The 23,096-nt window shown below is 36.4% G+C and overlaps 1 long non-coding RNA gene across 1 annotated transcript in view; it reads left to right on the top strand.

Moving 5' to 3' along the window:
- The window catches only part of LOC138151001 (uncharacterized), a 48,505-nt gene extending 37,217 nt beyond the window's left edge, over positions 1 to 11,288 (top strand). Inside the window, exons 3-5 of the long non-coding RNA XR_011165718.1 lie at positions 4,288 to 4,342; positions 8,841 to 8,929; positions 10,930 to 11,288. This is a non-coding gene — a long non-coding RNA (uncharacterized lncRNA). The remainder of the gene's footprint in view (positions 1 to 4,287; positions 4,343 to 8,840; positions 8,930 to 10,929) is intronic.
- The last annotated feature ends 11,808 nt before the right edge of the window (positions 11,289 to 23,096 follow it).

Genomic DNA, 23,096 nt, shown 5'->3' with positions numbered 1-23,096 from the left:
ACATTGAACACTCCACCAGGGGAAAATGCACAGAACATGGTCTCCCAGTATCTTCCATAGAAAAGAATATAGCACAGGTCCAAAAAGTAAAAAACAACCTAGGGAATTCACTGAAAGGTGGAGAGAAGATCATGGTGTAATGGGCCAAATAGGTAGCTTCCCTGCCCCTAGAAGGTCATATTGGAAGGTAAAATTAAAATACAGTAAAATATTTACAACTAAGGCCCATACAAATAATATTACCTTTTAAAAATATATTTTGTTCAATCATCCAAAATCCTTTTTACCTTCATGTTTTCCAGTCAAATTGAGGACAAAAGAAAAACTAAATGCATTACAAATATGTATAATCAATCAAAACAGCTTTTCACAATGTCCTTATCTGAAAACATTTTTCTCATTTTACATTCTGAATCTTTCCCCTCTCTACCAGGCCTTTTGTAATCATTGTACACCGAGAAAAGTTCCTTATAGTCACACTTAGATGCCACAAATTGTACATCAGTTTCTCAATTTATGATCATCACCCTCAGATTCCCATTTTTTGTTGCCATTGACAGAGTTGTAAATATTTTATGTCTCCTGAGAATTTGTTTACTTGGGCTTAATCCCTGCCTTGTTTCATCTTCCCTTTAATTCCCCTTCCTTGCTTCTCTCCTTTCTGTTCTATTTTCCTATTGTAGGAAATATATTTCCATACTCAGTGTGTGTGTACTTGTGCGTGTATATGTATATGTGTGTTCTTCCTTCTATTGATCAATTCTGATAAGAGTAAAACCCAAGTGTCAGTTGTTCTACCCCACCCCCTTCTTTTTCTTTTTATAGATGTGAGATAATTTTCCCTAGCCATCGTTTCCTTTCCTTCCCCATTCTTTCTCCTTTCCTTCTTTCCATTCTTAAGATCAACAAGACATGACAGAACTATTCCAAACCTTTGTCTAATTGGATTCCATCTGTGGCTTCTGATGATGTCGGGGTTTAGAGGGGACTTATGTTTCATCTCCCCACATTTCAATGTAAGCAGATTATCTTTGTTTAGTCCTTTTTTATTGTTCATTCATGTTTACCTTTGTGTCTCTCATCACTTCTGTGTTTGAACTCCAAAGTTCCTATGTCACTCTGGTTTTTCATTGGGAATGTCCGGAAGTCTTCTATTTCTTTAAAAATCCATTTTTTTTTTCTCCTGTAGCATTACACTTAGTTTTGCTGGTTAAGTTATTCTTGGCTTAACCCCAATGTCCTTCACCTTCTGGAATATTGTATTCTAAATTCTCCACTCCATTTTGGTGTTTGTTAATAAATCATGTGTGATCCTGACTGTGGCTTCTCATTGCTTGAATTCTTTCTTTTTGGTTGTTTGCAGTATTTTTTTTTTTACCCTGGAAGCTCTGGATTTTGTGGTCTGTTCCTGGGGGTTTTCATTTTGGGGGTTATTTTGATAGGAGTCTTTCTATTTACAGTTTGCTCTGTTCTAAAAGCTCTGGTCAGTTTTCTTTTGAAAATTTTTTTTTCAATATTGTTTAGGCTCTTTTTTTTATACCATTCAGATAGTATATAATTCTTAACTTTTTCTCCTTGATCTGTTTTACATATTAGTTGTTTTTGCTATAACATGCCTTAGAATTTATTCTATTTTTAAACTTTTTGACATTGTTTTAGTATTTCTTGTTGTCTCATGGAGTCATTGGCTTCTATTTGGTCCATTCTATTTTTATGGAGTTTGTTGCCTAGGCAAGGTTTTGTACCTCTTCTAGCAACCTGTTAATTCCTCTTTCAATTCTTCCTTTCATAGCTGTCATTTTTTCCCTCAGTTTTCCCCCTCATGCTCTCATTTTATTTATAATAACCTTTTAACAACTTTTTAAAAAGACTTTTCCTTCATCTCTTCCAAAAATTCTCAATGGGTTTGTACCCAAACTGTGTTTTTCCATGAGACTTTACTTGCAGATGTTTTGGATTCATTCTCTTATTTTGAGTTGGATTTTGAGCTTCCTTGGCACTATTGCAGTTCTTTAAAGTGGGGTTCACTTTTTTGTTTAATAATTCTTACAGCCTATGTTTGTCCTGATTTTGGATTTGAAGTTAGAGCTGTATTCTATGGCATTGCTGGAAGGAAGGTCTAGAATGCTCCTGTTGCTGCTTTCTGGGGGAATATTGAACATTGTGTTGGTCTAGGATCTCTGTCATAAACTGAGGATCTACAAGCTTTCAGTGTTCCTGAAGAGGTCTAATTCAGGGCAAAATCTGATTACTTTCCCCTTTATCTGAGCTCTGCAAGCTCTGTCTTCTAGTCTTTGGGTTTGGGTTTAGGTTTGAACAAGAGTAGACTGCTGCTAGATTCTGTCCCTGTCACCCAGCTAGAAAGTTCTGTTAACTCAGAGTGGCAGGATTATGGGCTCTTATTTGGTCTTCAATTCTTGCCATGATTATTCTTCTGCAGACTGGACTCCACAACATTGCTGCTGCTGTTATTGGCTTTTGAACTTCCTCTTTTTTTCAGTGGACCACACAGGTATTCTCCTTACCTGGGAACACCACTCTGGTGTGCAGGGCTCCTTTTTCTAGGACCCAGAATTGGGTAGTGGTTGTTAAAGTTGCCAGTTGGCACTAATGTTCATCACAGTGCCTCAGTGTGGGTCTGATGGTGCCCCAGTGGGGATCTGGGAACTCATGCTGGTGCACAATCTCTCCCTACGTGTAGGAGTATGAACATGCAATAAGCTCCCAGAGTTACCTACCTCTCCTTGGTGTTAGCAGACCTCCCTATTTTTCTCTCTGCATTGAGCTGGGTTGGACAAATGACTCATTGTGACTTTTCTGGATTTTCCCATCAGGATTCAGTCTGGTACATTTTCTAAATCTATTTAGAGGAGTTTTTTCTAAGGAAACTCCCAATACTGCTTCTCCACTATCTTGCTAATGCCCTTCTTAGATATTTTCTTGAATAACTATAATAAAATCCACAAAAAATAATAAGAAAAAACCCTAAGTCTTGTCTGGGTAAATATCCTCTTATTTTTAAAACAACAAAAATAAAGATCTAAGATTTCTTTCAGCTGTAGAATTCTAGTCTTTTGATCTTGCTCTCAAATAACCATTCACTCCATAGCAGAAGTTGGATTACAAGTACTTCTCAGAGGAGCAAAGAGGGAGTACTCTCTATGTTACTGGCTCTTACAAACTTGAATACTTTGGGTGATTGCTCAAAGCAGAAATATTGAAAAACTTCTTACTGAAAATATACCTGCTTCCCCATAACTTCTCTTACTTTGGCCATGCTGCTTTACATGTTTACCATGCTGCTAAAAGATCTATAGTCAAGTCTTTAATTCTCTTGAGTACCATAAGGAGGGGGATCTGTGAACTGAGGGAGAGGGCAAGAATATTTCTTCTATTGACAATCCTCTCTCAGGCTTATTCCTAACTTTTCTGTCTTCTAGTCACAGTGACAGAAATGGAAAGAGAAAGGTCACAGTCAGATCAGAGGTATAGCTCTTGTCTACTAATTCACTTTTGGGGGTAGAGGGAAAATATTTCCCCTCAAAACTCTCTATCTTTACTGTCAAAAAGTCTATGGAAAGAAAGGTTTGGGTTATGAATTTTTTTTTCTATAAGGATTTACAAAGTCCTTCACATTTTACCTCATTTGATCTTGTCAACTGGATGGGAAGCAGCCTCTAACCTGTCGGTGGCTGGAGTCTTACAAAGTAGGCTAGAGACAGGAGAATCAGGATATAAACAGAAGTTTAATTAATTTCAGAGTGCAGAAAATAGTGTTTGCAATTGGAAGTCCCTCTTCCTAAGAAGGGGGTATAGTGATGCTGATGCGGAGGCCACTTATGTACATAAAAGGGGTTGGTCCACAACACAATCATTCTTACATCTTGAGACAGTCTTCATGGCTGCCATTTCTTGAACTGATGAGGCATCATTGTCATCAAGCCTTGGGGGTCATGATTACTCTGTGGGGTACAGAACCAGAGTTCTGTGATGGGAACAGGAGTGCAGTACCTGGCAGTTACAAGGAACAGGTACTGTGAAAGTGTGATGGATGACCCTGGGAAATAAGGGGAACTAAATCCCTCAATGAACAACTGGCACTGGTCCAAGCAATATACTTTGCCAGAGGGTGATATCATCCAGAGTGCAGAGGATTAATATTATGCCAAGCTCAGGGCACAGCCTGCTTTCTAGTTCTTAGCTCTGGGAAGCAAGGTATCTCCAAAATATTTTGATGATCTTTAAAAAAAATTTGAGGTTGATTCTATTATTATCCCCACTTTACAGATGAGAAAATGGAGGTTGAAAAGAGTTAAGTAACTTACCCAGAGTTCCATAGCTGGTAAGTATCTGAGATAGCATTTATATTCAAGTTTTCTTGACTCCAACTTCAGTACTCCATTCACTGTATCACCTAAAATGGGTTTCATTTTAAGGGATCCCCATACTTTGCACGGCTCAAGTCTCTACCCAGAAACGCTAGAAATTGTATCCACTGACTAGGCCAGAGTACTATCACTAGTTCTCTACCTTTAAAAACACTGACCACAGTGTATTAGAGGAAGTTTTCTTTTTTTTTTTTTTAATAATTCTTTTAATAAATTTTAATTAATTAATTTTTAGTTTACAACATTCAGTTCCACAATCTCTTGAGTTCCAACTTTTCTTCCCCTCCCCCGCCCAAGGTAGCATGCAATCAAATATAGGTTCTACAAATACTTTTACATTAAAAATTAGTCAAGTTGTAAGGAAGAATTATAACCAATAGAATGAACAATAAGAAAGAGGGAACAAAACACAAAAGAGAGAGAGCAAGTACTTTGCTTCAATCTGCATTCAGACTCTGTAGTTGTTTCTCTGGATGTGGATATCCCTTTCCATCATGAGTCTTTTGGAGTTGTCTTATAACCTTGTATTGCTGAGAAGAGCCCAGTCTATCAAAGTTAGTCATCACAGATACGATGTGTCTGTAATTGTGTACAAAGTTCTCCTGGTTCTGCTCTCCTCACTCAGCATCAGTTTATATAAGTCTCTCCAGGTTATTATGAAGTCCCTCTGCTCCTCATTTCTTTTTTTTTTTTTAATGCTTTATTAACTTCTGATTTACATCATTCGTTTCCACCAGATTTTGAGTTACAAATTTTCTCCCTGTTTTTCCCCCATCCATCCCCCCAAAGCAGCAGTCCCACAGGATATCCCCACCTCCAATCTGCTCTCTCCCATATTTTCTCCCATACCCGTTTCGACTTTTCCAGTGGATCTCTATGCCTCAGTGCCTGTATATTTTATTTCTTAATTGCATGTAAGATGGTATTAATAATAGTATACACACACACATATATATTTGAATATTTGATTTTAAAACTTTCAATTCCAGATTCATTCCCTTCTCCCCACCCCCCCGCCACACACCCCCACTGGGGAGACAAGCAGTTCAGTATAGGTTGTACATGTGCGGCTAATGCAAAACAATAACATAGTAGATATATTGTAAAAGACTGACTATATTTCCCTCCCTCCTATCCCACCTCCCACTTGTTCTATTCTCTACTTTGATCCTGTCCCTTTTCAAAAGTGGGTGCTTCCAACTTCCCTCCCCCCCAGCCTGCCCTCCCTTCCATCATCCCCCCTCTCATCCCCTTCCCCCCATTCTCCTGGAGGGTGAGATCCCCTATTTAGTGTGTATTTCCCTCCCTCCTCAAGCCAGATTCAATAGGAATAAGGTTGACCCATTCCCTTTTACCTTCCTATTCTTCCCCTTCATTGTAACCATTTTCCCTTGCCTCTTCTGTATGAGATAGTTTGCCCCAATCTGTTTCTCCCCATCTCCTCTCATTATATTCCTCTCACCTCTTAATTTCACCTTTTAAGTATCATCCCTTCCTGTTAAATTGGTCCCGTGCCCTCTATCTATGTATACCTGTAAATGTATATACACACATTCACATATGTATTCATATGCCCACATACCCTCATATAAAGACATATATGTATATGTCTTTTCCCTGTTTACCTTCTCATGCTTCTCTTGCTTCTTGTATCTGAATGTCAAATTTTCTATTCAACTCTGGTTTTTTCAGCAAGAATGCTTGAAAATCCTCTATTCCACTGAATGACCATATTTTCCCCTGAAACATGATACTCAGTTTTGCTGGGTAGATGACTCTTGGTTTTAATCCCAGCTCCCTTGACCTCCGGAATATCAAGCCCTTCGATCCCTCAGTGTAGAAGCTGCCAGATCCTGGGTTATCCTGATTGTGTTTCCACACTATTCAAATTGTTTCTTCCTGGCTGCTTGTAATATTCTCTCTTTATTTTGAGAATTCCAGAACTTGGCTATAATATTCCTAGGAGTTTTCTTTTTGGGATCTTTTTCAGGAGGTGATCGGTGGATTCTTTCAACCTCTATTTTGCCCTCTTGTTCTAAAACATCAGGGCAGTTTTCTTTGAGGACTTCCTGGAGGATGCTTTCTAGGTTCTCACTTTGGTCATGGCTTTCAGGTAGTCCAATAATTTTTAAATTATCTCTCCTGGATCTGTTTTCCAGGTCAGTGGTTTTTCCCATGAGATATTTCACATTGCCTTCTATTCTTTCATTTGTTTGGATCTATTTAACAGCATCTTGATTTCTCATAAAGTCATTAGCTTCCATTTGCTCCAATCTAATTCTGAAGCAATGATTTTCCTCATTGAGCTTTTGAGATTCTTTTTCCATCTGGCAAATTCGACTTTTTAAGGCATTCTTCTCCTCATTGCCTTTTTGAGCCTCCTTTGCCATTTGAGTCAGTCTGTTTTTTAAGGTATTATTTTCTTCAGTCAGGCTGTTGACTCTCATTTCATAATTTTCTTGCATTGTCCTCATTTCTCTTCCCAATTTTTCCTCCACTTCTCTTATCTGCTTCTTAAGGTCCTCTATGGCCTATAACCAGCTTGTATTTTCCTTTGAAGCTTTTGGTGCAGGAGTTGTGACTTCACTGTTTTCCTCCTGTTCCATGGCTTGCTCCTTCTTATCCCCCCAATAGTATAATGTTGGAATCTTCTGTCTGCTTTGTTTCCTTTGCCTACTCATTTTGCCACTCAATTATTTGACTTTTGGGCTTTTTGCCACAGTAGGACTCTGCCACCAGACAGGGGAGTTTTCATCCCAAACGCTGGGGTTTTCTCAGCTGCCAGAGGTATTAGATGGGTGCCCTCTCTGAGGTCTCCACACACTCTGGCAAGCTAGACACACACCCCAGGACCTCCACCCTAGACTGCAATCCAGATCCAAGCAGGTTAAAGCAAGAGCGATTACCCCTCAGACTGGTGCTTGGTCCCCCTACACTCTGCAGGCCAGGAGCTGAAGCCACCACGTGGTGCTGGCTGGCTGTGCTGGCGTCTCAGCGGTTTCTCGCCCCGGGGGTAAAAGCCACGCACTCACTGGGTCCCAAAGTCCAGACTGCACTGGCCTCCCACCTTGTCCTACGCATCTATGTATCGATAAATCTGGAAACGGCCACAGCTGCTGATGATCTGGAGTCCCTCCAGCCAGAGGCTGGTCAGGCCCACCCTGGGGCTAAAGCCTCGGCATGGGGCTGGGCTTGGCTCCCAGAGTGCTGTGCTGCCTGATTCCTGCCGGCCTGCCAGGCTGTCCTCATCAGGAGGTTACCTTCTCTGTGTCATTTTGTGGGTTCTGCAGCTCCAAAGTTTGTTTAGAGTCCCCTTTTTACATGGATTGGGGAGGGTGGAAGCCGGAGCCGCGCGAAGGTTGTGCTTCTACTCCGCCATCTTGGCTCTGCCCCCCTAGAGGAAGTTTTCAATCAATCAAACAAGCATTTATGAATTCCTACTACCTATTAGATGCTGTGCTAGGAGCTGGGGATACAAAGACAGATACAAATCTGTTTTCAAGGAGATTACATTCTATGAAGGAAGATAACATATGTCACTAAATGACAAAACAAAACAAAACAACCAAGTATCTATTCAGCAATTGTTAATTCACAAAGATGTCAGAATAAGTTTCCCCTCTGGGTCCCCTTCAGACTAGTTCCATATCTTCTTTCCTGTTCCCATATTGAGTCTGCTTTCTCTTGACAACAATATATTACAACCTCTTCTTCACCGGATTTAGCTGTTTCCTAGTTCTCACTATTATGAACAGGGCACAGAGGAAACCTTCAAAATGTGCTGCTCCTCAAATAACTTCTAAATTCACACCATCACCTTGGGCTCAGGTTTGTGGAGACTCACTTACCTTTGATTTTCCTCTCTAGAGCTTCTGCTCTTCAGCTTATTATTCATTGCTCCTGAAGTATAATAGATTCTGGCCTGACATTGAGTTAGGGTGGTGACTTGTGCCTTTCCCCCAGCCAAGTTGCCCTTTGAAGCTTCTTAGAAAGAATATGAGGTTTCCTTCCTCCTTCCTCCACCCACCCCAAGAAATATAATCTAACTCTCTAGAAGGAATCAGGCAACTTTAAATCGTCTGCAAATCAATTCCATCAGACACTGGGACACATTATGCAGATCAAGTATATGAATAGGAAAAAAGGAACACCTGCACCTCCCACTCCATGACAAGGCGACAATGCCCTGCTCAAAGGAGTTTCCAGGGGAAAAAAGACATAGATGTTAATGTGTAACTAACCGTACATAGCAGTATTTGACTAAATATAAATTGAGTGACAGCAATATTAAGGGCTGTAATTCAGAGGACAAAGGGATCTGTGTGAGATGAGTTAACCAGAAGTGGTCATTGAGGAAGCCTGACAATATATTTATTCCTAAGTTTCTTCAGAACTATGCTTAATCATAACATATGCTAATTTGTTGGACTCATTTTTATTTCTGTTATACAGATTGTACAAAGGCTCACTATTATTTAAAACTTAAAAAGAAGATATATGTGGTATTTTCAGCTTACCACACATAGAACATGGATATAATGGTAAGAAAAACTCATTCAAAACTTCTTTCTTCTTTAAAAATAATTTTTATTGATACCTTTTATTTTTGCATAACTTACATTTCCCACTACATCATTTTCTCCATACTTCCCAGATATCTATCTTTTATAATAAAGTGTGAAAAATAATGGAAGAAAAAATTTTCTCAAAACTAAACAGAATATTAAAAAATGTCTAATATATGTGGTATCCCACACCCATGATCTCTCATTTCAGTAAAGGAAGGATGGGAGTGTGGAAATATCTCATCATATATCATTTTAAGGGGCCAAACTTGGTCATAATTTCACAGCAATACATTTTGGTTGTCAGGTTGTCTTTTGTTGTTTCTTTCTTTTTACATTATTGTCATTATTATACACATTGCTTTCCTGTCTCTGCTTGCTATACTATGAATCTGTATATTTAAGTCTTCCAATGCTTCTCTGCATCTATCAAGTTACTAATTCTTTAAATAAATATATTTTGTTTGGTACCTGGATTTTACATCACCTATATGTCCACTCCCCACCCAAGAATAATTCCTTATAACAAAGAATTTTTAAAAGAAGAAAAAGAGGGAAAAAATAAGCAAAATTCATCAATTTAAAAAATGTATCTGACACTGTATTCAATGTTCCACACCCATTGACCCTACCTTTACAAAGAAGCATATCACATCTCTCATAGATTTTCTATGGGGTTGTTTTTTCTTTATAATTTCTCAACATTCAGTTCTGGCTCTGTTCTTTCCATTTACCTTACTGTAGTCACTTCTATATTGGTTATTTACTTAATTCTGCAACAGTTTATATGTCTTCCCACAATTCTCTGTGCTCATTGTGTTTATTATGTCTTACAGTACAGTAATATGTCATTACATCCATTTCACAAAATGTGTTTAGCCATTCACTGATAGGTATCTATTTCCTCCCAAAGACTTTGTTACTACAAGAAGTATTGCTATAAATATTTTGGTATATATGGGGTCTTTCATTTTGTCATTTAGTATGTATCTGCTGGTGGAATATCTGGTTCAAATGGCATAAACATTTCAATAATTTTCTTGGGAAAATTTCAAATTGCTTACCCAAATGGTGATTCCAATTCTCATATTTACCAACAATGCATTAATATTACCTACCTTTTCCAAAAACTCCTTCAACATTAACTATTCTCATATTTTGTCATATTTGCTAATTTTCTGGAAGCAAGGTAAAACCTTAGGGTTGTTTACATTTGCATTTTTGCCATTATTAGTAATCTGAAACATTCTTTCATATGGTTCCAAGTTGCCTTCTTTCTTGAAATTAATTGTTTTGATCTTTGTATTTTCTTTGCCTACTATAATGCCTGGCATGCAATATGTGATTAATAGATTTTTATTCAGTCTTGATTAATTCTGTTGAAAGGTTGTTCATTTTCAAAAGGATCTTATAAATCCAAGCAAAGTCTCTCTCAAAATGTGAGAGTGTCCTCAGGAACTGGTACTGAATGTGAATGTGAGACAATAAAGAAAGGAGACAAGCCTATGAATAGAAATTTATATACAAAACAAAACCTGAATGTTTGATCCAGTGACCACTCCTTACCTCTTCCTTCTCCAGCCCAGCAGGAAAGTTCGTTTCATGTGAAACATTCAATACTTTCATATGAGCTAAAATTGAAAACAAACAAACTAGAGTCAGTAATGGCCGTGTGAGCTAAATAGGTGGCTTCACCACTTGCAGGGAGTCAGTATTAGAAGATCATAACAAAATGCATTAAAGTATTTATACCTAAGATTGAGGAGGGAAATTCCTTGTGCTTCGGTATTATCATCCAGAACAAAAAAGGAAGTAAGTTCATCAGGAAAAGATCTTAAATCCATTACTTAATTGGCTAAAGATTTCATGATGTTCAGGGTGAAAAACAATCTGAAGTACCTTTTGGCTCTAGAATTATATTGTTGTTGTTCAGTCATGCTAGTGGTTTGCCATTTCTTCTCCATCTTATTTTACAGATGCGGAAACTAAGGCCAGACAGCTTAAGAGACTTGCCCAGGGTCATACAGCTAGTAAGTGGTCAAGACCAGATTTGAACTCACAAAGAGGAGTCTTCATGACTTAGACCTGGTGCTTTATCCACTGTGCCACCTAGCTGTCCCTAATTATGTACTCTTTCAATTCTAAAGTTCTAACTAAATTCAACTTAGTTTAGTTCAATTGAAGAACTATTTATTCACTTGAGATAGGCCACATTCCTTTACTTTCTGAAGTTTAATGTTTAGTAAGGGAATATGATATGTAAATGCTCATATATACAAATTTCTGATCTTATCAATTGGGGAAGTCTTTCCAAGGATGCAGATTGTGACCCATCCATACCTACCCATGCTGATTTTTAGAATCATGCCCACCTTCTATCAGAGTTCTAATAAACCTTGTCTTTGGCTGAAAGAAAACTTGGGTTGAATTCATTCATACAAGACCTGTGTGTTGCTATTTTGGGGTCCCAGCCCCCCTAAACCTCAATACTAATGCTCCCTGTGTGGCACTTGCCTTTAATTCTTGATTGGGGCTTCTCATGACTTTCTGATATATGTATATATATATATACACACACATATACGTATATATATATGCATACATGTATATGCCTATATAAATCTTGGCAAAATGTACATACAATTTGCTATATAAAACATATAGAAAATTCATCATAGAAAGGTATCAAATGATATACAATGTATACACATAAGATAGAGAGGATTTTATGAACTGTGGGAGTCCAGGAAAGTTTCATGGAAGAAAGGGCATTTGAATTAGATTCTAAGTCTGAAAACAAATTCAAGGTATGTATCAAAACATCTTAGATCTAGGATCCTTACAATTTTACCAGAAGGGGCAAACTCCCAAACCCAACCTGGTATCCAAATGGTATCCAAAAAGATACCATTAATTTTATGTAAATGTACTGCTTGAAGGAAAACCAGCCAATTTGTGAATCTTGAGTCAAAAGCAAACCTTATTAAAATGGTCACACCCTCTACATTCCTAAGAGACAAAAATCTAATTTACTAACATATCTCTTCTCTGAAAGCAATTAAAGACTGAGGGCATGGGTAGAGCATTACCTAAATTTATATTAAATGTTAAAATTAAAATTAATTCAATTTATTAATTAAAATTAACTTTAAACTGACATGTGGAATCACAAAGGTCTTTGGAGTTTTCTTTCTATCTCACTTTCATTTAGTAACATTTCCTGTAACTTTGTAGTTTTATAGAGAATGAGGAGACCAGTTTGTGTAACATATAGAGTATGAAGGGAGTGTAATCAATATAAGATGATGGCCTGAAACAAGATTGTAAGACTGTAAATGTCAAATAGATGAGTTTTTTGTTAATCCTACAAGCAGTAGTCAACCACTAAGTCTTCTTTTTTAAAAAAAATATTTATCTTTAGTTTTCAACATTCAATTTTATAAGATTTTGACTTCCAAATTTTCCCCCTCCTTTTTCTCCTCCCTCCCCAAGACAGGATGCAATCTGATATAGGCTATACATGTACAATCATCTTAAACATATTTCCACATTGGTCGTGTTGTGAAAGAAGAATCAGAATAAAAGCAACAAAACAAAAGAGAAATAAAACGACACAAAAAATAAAAATAGTAAGCTTCAGGATGCAATCAGACTCCATATCTCTTTCTCTATATGTGGATAGCTTTTTCCATCATGAGTCTTTTGGAGTTGTCTTAGATCATTATATTGCTGAGGAGGGCTAAATCTATCAAAGTTGGTCATCTTCTTGTTATTGTGTTCAATGTTCTCTTGATTCTTTTCTCTTCACTCAGCATCAGTTCATGTAAGTCTTTTCAGGTTTTTCCAAAATCCTCCTGCTGATCATTTCTTATAGACCAATAGTATTTCATTACATTCATGTACCACAACTTATTCAGTCCTTCTCCAATTGATGAACATCCCCTCATTTCCCAATTCTTTGCTACACTGAAAAGAACTGCTACAAATATTTTTGGATATGTGGATCCTTTTCCTTTTTTATGATTTCTTTGGGATACAGACTTAGTCATGGTATTGTTGCATTAAAAGGTATGCACAGGTTTATAGGCCTTTGAACATAATTCCAAATTGCTCTTCAGAATAGTTGGATCAGTTCACAACCCCACCAACAATGAGTTAGTGTTCCAGTTTTCCCACATTTTCTCCAACATTTATTATTTTCCTTATTTTTTGTCATATTATGCAATCTGATAGGTGTTAGGTGGTACCTCAGAGTTGGTTTAATTTGTATTTCTCTAATCAATAATGATTTAGAGCATTTTTCATATGACTATAGATAGCTTTAATTTCTTCATCTGAAAACTGCCAGTTCATATCCTTTGACCATTTATCAATTGGGGGATGACTCCCCAAGTCTTCCTGAACAATTGAATGATATGGTCAGGTCTGGTTTTAATGTCAGCTTGGCAGCTTTATGTATTATGGCTTGGAATGGGAAAATATTGGAGGCAGGGGAACCAAGTAGAAGGCCGTTTCTACAGTTCAAGTGAGAGATAAGAGGTCCTGATTAGTGTGGTGGTCATATGAATGGAGATAAACTGATACATTCCTATGGCTAAAGGATGAATTTTCTGGTAGCTAATCTCCTAATGATGAGTTTTTGTATCTAAGTAAGCTGGTCCTTACAAAGCAGATACTACCCATTACTAGGTCCATGCTGAAACTATTGCTAACAAAATTTTCTCTGCACTGAAAGTATTAAAGAGATCCCCAAAGTTATCTAGCTCAACCTGTACTTGAGCAATCATCTTATTCTCCATCATCCATGAGAAGGGTTCTTCTGGTTTTTGCCTTGAGTGATGGATTTAAGAAACATTTGAAAATTAAAAATAATAGGATAATTCATCACCACTCAAAACATCCAATTTCACTTTTGGAGGCTCTAATCATTAGAAAAATTTTCTTTATATTGAGCCAAAATCTGCTTCTCTGCAATCATTTTAATCTCACCTTTAGTGCTCAAGCAAATAAATCTAATTATTCTTTTCTATGACATATATTCAGATATTTGAAGATGACTATCAGGCCTCTGAAAAAACTTTCATTTCTCCAACTTCAACATCCCCAATTCTTTCAATCCTTCCTTGTGTGGTACAATTTGAAGTCCACCTCAAGATCTTCACCATCTTCCTCTAGAGTTCCTGTAGGCTCAGGTCTTCCTGGCTCTGAGTCCATCCTATCACGTGGTGACCAGAACTTCATATAATACTCCAAATACTATAACCTCTCATTGCAGTCTAAGATCATTGTGGGGGCTAAGAATCACAAAATTTTTAATACCTTGAACAATCAGACAGCTGGCATTCAATATATGAGCTTTGTCTAATGGTGGACAAGCTGACACACTGCTAGAGAAACTGATATCTATCTTTATTGACATCTTTATTTCTTTAGAAGAAATCAGAAGATTTAAAGAAATTACAAATAAATGCTAAGTTGGCTCACAGGTTATCTTTGGAAATGAAAATGAAGATATTGGCAGAATGACTTGAATTATTCTTCCCAAAGAAACAAGGAACATCATTTAGTGGAACACTCAGTCCTTCTACCCTGATGTATTTCTGATCAGAGTAAGCAAAAAGATTACTGTGAAAATGACTGGACTTTGTACACCAGCCTCTATGGGGAAGATGAAGGAAAAGAATAATTCTATGAAGAACTTAACATGACTTTTGATGCTAAGTCAGTATGTATTTCAGTAACTAAAATGCTATGGTACTCACAGAAGAGAATAGTGAATAGAATTAGGAGGAATATATTGGAAAATGTGGTCCAGGATTAATAAATACTAGCCTACAGTATTTAAATAGTGCTAGAACATTTGCAAAGCACTTTAAATACATTATCTCATTTTCTTCTTATAATAACCTTATGAGGTAAGTATCATTAGTAGGTCCATTTTACAGATGCATGGCATAATAGGTAGAGGTCTGCTTTGGGACTAGAAAGACCTGGATCCAAGTCCCACTTCTGGTACATATTAGCTGTGTGACCTTAGCAAAGTCACTTAAGGCTCTACACAACTCTCTAGGACTGCAATTGAAGAGGAGGTTCAGGCTTGTTCCTATCCCTAGTCCCTATTTTACATGTAAGGAACTTGAAAATAATAGATTAGATGAATTTCACTGGGTCACATAGCTAGTTAGTATGTGTTTAAGGAAAAATTTAAACTCAAGTCTTCTGGCTCTGAGTCTAGTGGTATATATTCTATATGACACCTAGTTTCATCAAGAAATGATACAACCAGAATGGTTTATTTGCAGCCAGAATCCTCACTCCTATACACCAATAGCTTCTTCAGAAAAGGATCTGGAAGGTAATTAAAATGTCAAGTACAAAACAATATCACAAAATGATGACACCAACTATATCTTAGCATAAAGGAAATGATTCATGGTTGATTAGGTAGTTATTTCAGAATCAGCTGTCTTTGTACAGGCAGATCACCAATGGTTTAGAACAAAAGTTAAAATCAGTAATGAATTAGAAGAAAGGACAAAGCCCACAGAGAACTGAATGAGAACTCAGAGATCAAGTTAAACCTGTATTGGAAAAGTAACTCCCTCTAAAACAGAGATGTTTATCCTTTTTGCGTGTGCCCTGGACCCCTTTTAGTAATCTGGTGAATGAAGTCCATGGACCTTTTCTAATATTTGTTTGTTTGTTTTGCTTTTTGGAGGGCAGTTAGGGTTAAATGACTTGCCCAAAGTCACATGGCTAGTAAGTGTTAAGTACCTGAGGCCGGATTTGAACTCAGGTCCTACTGACTCCAGGGTCAGAGCTCTATTCACTGCTCCACCTAGCCACCCCCTCTAATATTTTTAAATGCATAATATAAAGTACTGGGGATTGCAAAGGAAACCAATTATATTGAAATATAATGACCAAAATACATAAAAATATAAAGAAGTTCATGAACCTGAGGTTAAGACCTCAGATGAAAGGGAACACCTAACCTCTTAAGCAAGCACATTTCACTTTTGGACAGTTAGAAAAGTGGAGGCCAAAGAATTATAGATTGCTCAGAAGTCTCTAGATATCTTGAATCATTTCTTCCTAGAAATGAGTGAGAAAGCACAGGACATGGTAAGAAGAAAAAGTCATCAAAAATATATTGAATTAATCTCTTTAAGATGCTAATTATTAGAGTAGGAGTTGTTTTAGAATTAGCTGTCTATCTGTTTGCCATTAGACCATCTCTTGGTTAGAACAAAGAACCAATTAAATATCAAATAAGAAAAAAAAGACAGATAAGAAAACACTGAGCTATTTTTGATTACAGCAGCTCCAAACCCAAATGTTCAAAAAATTCATTAACTCTGAGAATGGGGAAATGGGCAAAAATAAAGCTGTTGATGCCATTTCTTGGAAAAAAACTTAAGTGCTGTAAAACTCTGACCAGAATGAGAAGGCAGTAGAGCCCAGAAAATTCTAGCTAGGTAAAAAGATCAAGGCAGCCAAGGATAACACACATTTGGAATACCAACTTTTTTGCATACACTACAGAGAAGCATGATAGAAAGCTGATACACTTCTTCATGAAAGAACTGAAAATTGCTGAAGATAAAACAAGGGTCTAAAAAGTTCCTTAAAAGTATTTTAAATGAAACTAAGGGAAAAATAAACAGTTGCGAAATTGAACAGATATACTAGAATTTCGATAGTAAACTAAACTAATCAGTGGTGAGAGAACACTCAGATTTGAACTGCTCCATTTCAGCAATCAATGTGTTATAGAAATTATTGTCAATGGCATTTCAGATGAAGTCAGGAAAAGCAAATGATACTGACAAATTAATTAATACAGGACAACTATGCTTGCAAGACACTTTTAAAGGAACTGAGGAAATAATTTTTGCCTTTTTTTTGGGGGGGGAGGGCAATTGGGGTTAAGTGACATGCCCAAGGTCACACAGCTATTAAGTGTTAAGTGTATGAGGCTGGATTTGAACTCAGATCCTCCTGATGCCAGGGTCAGTGCTCTATTTACTGCACCACCTAGCTGCTCCTGAGGGAATAATTTTTAAAGATATTTCAATGAAGGGAAGATTTCAAAAGCATGAAAAGGATCACAGACAGTCCATTTACTATACAAAAAGGAAGAGGAATGGCAAAGAGATCAGCCCCTACTGGCCCATGTGGCTGCTTTCTTATCTCTACAAAGTCTTTATGAAAATGGTCCATGAACTTATCAAAAATAAACATCAATATAACTAGCTTGTTCAATAGCTGTCTACATTTATCAAGCCCTTTGACCTAGAGATCCCAATGCTTAGGTGTACACTGCAAGCAGGTCAAAGACAGAATGAAAAATTCTGCTTACACTAAAATATTTATAACAGTAGCAAAGAACTATAAATGAAGCATGTGTTCATTTCACAAATTATGGTGCATAAATATATCGGGGCATTCTATTCTGTAAGAAATGATTATGAAGAATATAGAAAAGCATGAGAAGATAAATGAACTGATGCAAAGTGATACAAAGCATAAAAAGAAACAATATACACACTGCTTTTTTCTTCTCTGTACTAGTCTTTGCTCCAGGGAAAGACTTTCTTGATAGAGGAGAAAGGGAATCTCTCAATTTCTTTCTCTCTCTTTCCCTCTCTGTCTCTCTCTCCATATAAATATATATTCATATACTAGCTAGATTAAATTACTTTCAACATACAAAGTATATGTATTTACACACATATGTATATAGTTCATGTGTATTCAGTTCATGTGTATACATTCATACACATTATATATATTTTGAATGTTGAAATTATTTGAGTGTAGATAGTTTAAAAGTTTTTGTTTGTTTTTTATATCACCTTTAATTCAAGATGATTTTGCAAAAAAAATAAAACAAAGGCATTGATAAATTTTAAAAAAGTAAATACCTACATTAAATTATCTTTTCAAAGTATTATAATACCTCTTCATTAATTCTAAGTTTCCATCAGAATTCTTTGTCCATTCATTCTCATTACTGTTTCCTTATATGACCTGTAATTAGTATGTACTTCATTCTTGTGGTTTTGCTTTTCTCACTTTGCATTGTCTCATGAAAATGTTTCCAGATGATTTTGTATTCATTTTGCTTATCAGCCTTAAGTGCATTATAGTATTCTACTGCATTAAAGTACCCTAAGTTGGACATTGTGGTACTATTGTTGGGCATTTACATTACTGTCAGGTTTTTTAAAAAAAAATACAACAACTTATGACTTTGAAAATCTTGGAGAATTAAAAAAAAAGAACTCTTAAAGTTTATTTCCTACAATGGAATTATTGGGTTAAAGGGTATGGTTGTTTTTGCAATTTTTACTTAGAACTGCCAGATTGCTCTCCAAAATGATTTTATAAATTTGCAATTTTACCAGAAGTAAATGAGTAATCCTGCTTATCCCCAGCCCTCTCAGAATTTAATTTCATTGGTTAATTTTTTTTGGTCAGTTTGATGCATGTGTAATGATACCACAAAATTATTTTACTCTTTTTGATTACTAGTGAAGTTTAACACTATTTCTAATAGTTATTGTATCTCCTCTTTTGAAAACAGTCTATTAATATCCTTTGATCACTTATCTATTATGGATCAGGAGTTGCCATAGTGACCTTTTAACAATTCCTATTCTATTTTAGATGTCAAGTTTTTATCTCTATTATTTGCCATAAATATTTCCCCCAAATTATTTTATTTTTCTTTTAATCATATTTTTGTTCTTTTATGTTTGTGTATAATAAAGTAACTACTTTGTTTGCAGTAATTCATTCCATTTTCTGAATAAAAGAAATCATTTTCTTTCCCATTTGAGATAAACATTTCATTACATTTTCTTCTACTTTTCTCTAGAGTTTACATTTTTATTTTTAGGCTCTCATGAAATTGGAAATCTCTTGGGTATATAGATATAGGTCTAAATCCCTTTTCCACCAAGTTGCCAACCAATTATTCCCAAGTATATTTGTCAAATAATGCTACTTTTCCCAGTTTTGATTTTATTGTCTATTCATTTATCAAACTCTAAGCATTTGCATACATTTATTTGCATGCTTGGTGAATCTCTCTTATTCTGATCATCTATTTATTTTTTATTTGTTCAGGTACAAAGCAAGAATGCCCACTCTCATTCCTTTTATTTGACATAGTGTTGTGAATTCTAGCAATAACAATAAGACAGAAGAAAGATAATAGTGGAATTAACATTGGAAAAGAAGAGATTAAGCATTATTGTTTACAGATGACATGATAACATATCTAGAAAATTCAGCCACCTAAGCCAAAAAATTAATAGAAAGAACAAATTAGTTCATCAGAATTATGTACTATCAGAATAACAAACAAGTATCATCTGCATTCTTATCTAATAATATTCAAATTCTCTCATTGAGGTAGATTTTCCCTTTAGTTACGTAGACTGCAGCCCACTCGTTCATGTCTTCTGATAAATTCACCAGGAGTGATTGTAACCAACATACTGAGTTTTCTCTTGACATCACCCGAACTGTCTGTCAGTTATCATTTGCTCTAGATCTATGATCAACCCATCTTTTTTAATCATACATTTTCCTGATAACATCTTTTACTCTGTCTCTTCTTTGTAGTTCTTTATATATCCTTTCCTGCTCACAGCTACTGTTCATTTCTCCACTAATTTCTGAATCATGTTCATTTTTAATTCTTCGCAAAATCTAGAATTATCTGATTTGTAGTCATGCAACAACACCAGTAAAATGGTGCTAATAAATAGATGGGCCTCTGTATCAGGGAGAAGTTTGAGGTTATTAAAGGAATTTTGCAATCTACTGAAAGCAATCAAATTTACTCTCCTCTATATGTTTAACTCTGGTACCTGTTAAACTTCATCCACCAATCGCTGATAACTGAACCAGGTATATTCCTTATTTTCTTCATTCTTTGTCTCTTGGTTAAATGAACTTAACTAATTTCTTTTTTAAAGGATAAAGTATAAATGGGTTGTTATCTGCATTGGAATGAAAGTCCACATGGTCAAGGTCACCAATCCATTGAAAGGTTGAAGTTTCTTATTGCATAAGGACAGAGTCCATGCCTTATAGCAACTTTGTATCTTCCCAAGCACCATCATAAGGCTGTGCACACAGTTGGTGTTATATTATAGTATTTCAACAAGTTCAAGGGAATGCTTGAGGTTGTGATGAGAGGTGAATTAAAGGTTGATAAATTCAGGAGAATCTTCAGAATCTTTAGCACCAATTTCAGTTCTGTTTGCCTCTGAACTGAGGGTTCAGAAATGTTTTTGGAAGTCTTAAGTGTGGCCCTTTTCCTTGCTCTCATAGCTCATATGATGTAGCTGTTTCTTACAATCTTGTGTGGCTGGTAGTGTGTGCACCCCAAAAACTGTATGCAACAGAAATCCTTATCCAAATAATACTCAGAGGTTTCTCAAGCAGAAAAGAATGGTTTAATATGATCTCAAGAAAGGACCACCCTCCTGAAAAATGGTCAGGGAGGAGAAGCAATTAACAAAAGAAAATGGTGAAGTTATAAAGCCCTAATGGGAATTCTCCCCCACCCCACTCCTGACCTTTTTCTTCCATTGGCTGGAAGTTAGGTGTACAATCTATGCACAGCAATCTACCTCAAGTACCGGAACTAGGAAACAGTAGATCTCCCAATGTACATTTGAGAAAGCACTTCTGTCCTTATTTGGCAAATCTTGTGCTGAGGTGGCACTGGGGAGGGTCTCCATTGCTCTAAGTCCCAGATTCCTGCAAGGTCAGGTGACTTCTAAACTTAGGCCTTGTGGATGCTGAAGCCACTCTAGATTTGATTTTTCAAAATGGGGAAACTTCACTGCAAATTATCACTCTAGTAGCATAAGTATTGTTAATGACATTTTACAGATGAGGGAAGTAAAAGTCAGAGGAGTTAAATGACTTGCCCAAGGTCACATATTACAAGTTTCAGAGCTGGGAGTCTAACCCTGCTCATCTGACTCAGATTGAAGTTGGAATAGACCAAAGAGCAGGACACATTTAGGAAACAAAAGGAACCAGAATTAAAATGCTCTTCATGACTTACTTTTACCCTGAAGGGTCAAATATCCCATTTGACGGTAATTGCTTCAAATTTATGGAGCACTCGGTAACTTTTCAGCTAATTAGTCATATCAAAGAAACCAACATTTGTTCTGCATTTTGTTGGAAAATGATCAAGTTTTTTATTTTGAAATTGAGGGGTAGCAGATAGAGAATAAGCCTTGGAGTGAGAAAGACCTGGGGTCAAGTATTGCCGCATAAAAATACTTGCTGAGTAAACCTGGGAAAGTCATTTAACTTTTCAGTGCTCTGAGCCACGTTCCAAGACCAGGATAAAAAGGTGTCACTGATCTCCATTAGGAGCAGCAATGTTTCCACATCTGGGAGTTTCCCCACACTAAATAAACTATAAGTCTGCAACAAAATAAGAAGTTTTTTTTTTAAAGTTAGAATATTATTGTGATGTAAGAAATGATGTATAATATGAATACAGAGATGAAGGCAGAGCCAAAAAAAAAAATAACTACAGCAATGGCAATGAAAGCACAACAACCACAAAACAATTGAAAATGTAGATTACAGCATTATGAAGAACAAGCATGACCCCAAAGAGAAGACAGAAGAAAACATCTTCCCCCACTGCTTTGCAGAGATTGGAGATTCATGGGTAGGGAACGTTGCATATTTTAAGATTTTTTCTATAGATTGATTGGTTTTGCTGATTTCCCCTGCCTCCCCCCACTTCTTTATACTTTAAAAATATTCTTTGTTATATGGGATGTCTTTCTAGGACAGGAAGAGGAGGTAGAAAAGAGATACTGGGAGAAATTCAGACAATGTAACACCAAAGGAACTCAATAACATTTATTTATTTAAGTAAAAAGAAGTTTGACGTACCATGATATAATGGAAAGTTCTTGGGAAGATGAGAATGGGATTAAATTTTATGTCAGGAAGTTATTAACTGTGTGACAATGCATACATCATTTAATCTCTATTAGTTTCCAATTTCTTATATGTAAAATGGAAAAACAGTTGTCTCATTATGTAATTATGTAGATCAAATGGGATGATGCATATGAAGTGCTTCATAAGCCTTAAGGCACTATGTAAAAGCCCACATGAATGTTAGGCATTATTGTCTAGTTGACCACAGAGAAATTACATTGTGTTGGGTTTTTTGGTTTAATTGTTTTTGGTCGTCTTTGTTGAAGGTGGAAAAGTGATTTTTAATATTTCTTATGACAAAAGACATAAAGATCTCCCTGTATCTTACTCTTCCCCCCCCCCCCCCACCTCAAGCCCTTTGGTCCTCCCTGCCTCCCCCCACCTTGCCAAGTTTTTGATCCATACATGAATGTTTGTCTCTAGACATAGACTAGATATTACCTTGTCTAAGGAAAATGACAGTTAATACTGAGCAAATCAGACAATTCTGATCTTATCAACGGTGTCACTATTGAAGATGATGGGAACAGATAGGCCAGCCCACATTTAGTGTCAATCAGTAGACATTTACTAAAAATGTGAAAATCTGTCTAATAGGCAGTAGTTGCATAGTTTATCCATGTAACTTTTCTTCCCATTCACACAGTTATTCCTTTATTTAATACGCATTTATCAAATGTTAATTATGTTAGATCTATCATAGAGAGAAAAAGAAGACTAAGATATACTTTTTATCAGACAGGATTTTACAATAGAGCAAGAGGAGTGTGACACAATTGTAATGGTCCTGGATTTGCAGTCAGCAGACTGCAGGACTGAATCCTAGCTGTTTGACCAATCGCTTAATTTGTACGCAATTCAATTTCTTTATCTGTAAATATATAAGAAGACCGGGAAAGAGAAGGGAAGAGTGAAAGGGGGAGAGGGAGAAAGAAGAATAGGTGAGAAAGAAAGACAGAGACAGAGACAGAGAGCATGTGGTGCTTCATAAACTTGAAGGCAGTGACAACAGAACAATGGAGGACAATACACTTTCAAAGAGATTAATTTTGAAGGCCAAATGTCTAATTTGGTCATAGAAACTCCGGTGGGGTCTATTTATTTATTGCCATAGTATTATCATTGTTTGAGCCATTAAAAAAAA

The sequence above is a fragment of the Petaurus breviceps genome, unplaced genomic scaffold (assembly GCF_028583685.1).
Source record: "Petaurus breviceps papuanus isolate PSGF00001 unplaced genomic scaffold, PetGlider_PUasm1.0 140, whole genome shotgun sequence".
NCBI classification, from domain to species: Eukaryota; Metazoa; Chordata; class Mammalia; order Diprotodontia; family Petauridae; genus Petaurus; species Petaurus breviceps.
Note: the sequence above shows the minus strand (reverse complement) of the source record. Positions and strands in the feature narration are given on the sequence as shown.